Raw genomic sequence first — 1536 nt, 5'->3', positions numbered from 1 at the left:
AATAAGCTTGACCTTATGAGGCTCCCTAGATCTTATCTGGGAAGCTAATGGGCTGAGGGAGCTGCAGCAAGTGCTGCCAACACAAGTGAAACTCACAAGAACATTGTAACTATGGTGACCACTACCTTGTTTACCTCTGGCTATAAAATAAAGGCTCAGCTTGCTGTCTGGGTCTCTCTCTCTGGCCTTAGCCAGGCACAGGAGATCCACCTAGGACCCAGCTTATTCTCTTTGTCTGTTATTTCTTCATCCATTCACCACCCTCATGCAGGCTTTCGAACCATTGGCTGAGCTGGCTTGGCACAGAACATAAATGTTCTAAATACATAATACATTCATTCATTCACTTACTCATTCGTTCATTCTTTCATTCACTCATTATTCCGTATAAATGTATTGAGTACCTACCAAATGTGAGGCATGTGCATAATAAGGATGCATTGGTTCTGGACATATGCAGAGGCACTCCTCATCACCACTGTTAGCCAAGAGCAATGTGTAATAGGAGTGACCTTCATTTAAGTTGTGTCCTATGGTGTTAGAATGAGCCTTGTCATGCACAGAACCAAATCAGATGCCATTTTAGCATCAACACAGAATATTGGCTTTTTAGACATTCATCTTTGTGTTTGTTTGGAAATTTTGCTTTAAAAAGTATCAATTATACCTCCCCCCTTTTCTCTCTTGCCTGTAATTATTTTCCTGGCATTTATTCAGCAAAGAGCTTCAAGTCCACTTCTGCAGATTGAAATAAACTGATGAAAATTGAAAAATCAATGTTTCCCTTCTAATGGTTTGGATAAAAAAGTAAAAAAGCTTCCAATTTTGTAATTATAATCAATATATAATGGGACAATGGCCACAAATACACACTTAAAAAATAGATTGGTTTGGTAAACATTTGTTTTTAAATAATCAGGTACATTTTTTTTTAGCTTTTAAAGATGCCGTATGTAAAGTACATTTTAAAATGTTGTTTCAAGATATGAGTGCATCTCAACTTGATGTCTACCTAAAGCCTGAGATGTCCCCGCCCTCTCCTGCCAGGGTCTTTATCCATGTACCGGGTTGTGGGACACAGAGGCCTGCCTGTGGCTTCCTAAGGCACATCCTTTATCTGCACAAGTCTTACTAGTATGAGGTCCACTCTACCGGTGGCTTCTTCAGCCAGGGGCGTCCTGGATCTTTCCAGACTCCTTTGCAATGCTGCCTGATGCGGTGACTTCATTGCTTACCCAGCCTGGCGCTTGGCAGGCTGTCTCCCCTCCTCTCCTTCCCCATCTCCCTCTCTTTTCTCCCACGGCCCATCTGCCCCTCCTTCCCTCCACCCCCCTCTCCGCTCTGCTCCCCTTTATTTCCACTCCCCACCCGCGTGGCTTTGCGCTCCCTCTCTCTCCCCCTTGACTTGTCTGTATTTGGAGCTCCCGGAAGCCGCCGGCTCTCCCCGGGAGCAGCGTGACCGACACCGACTCCCATTCAGGGGAAGGAGGAGGGGAGGAGGAAGGGAGGAGGGCTGACGAGAGGAGGTCGCGAGTG

This window comes from Myotis lucifugus, unplaced genomic scaffold (assembly GCF_000147115.1).
Source record: "Myotis lucifugus unplaced genomic scaffold, Myoluc2.0 scaffold_95, whole genome shotgun sequence".
Classification (NCBI taxonomy): domain Eukaryota; kingdom Metazoa; phylum Chordata; class Mammalia; order Chiroptera; family Vespertilionidae; genus Myotis; species Myotis lucifugus.
The sequence above is the reverse complement of the archived record's forward strand: the minus strand, read 5'-3'. Positions refer to the sequence as shown.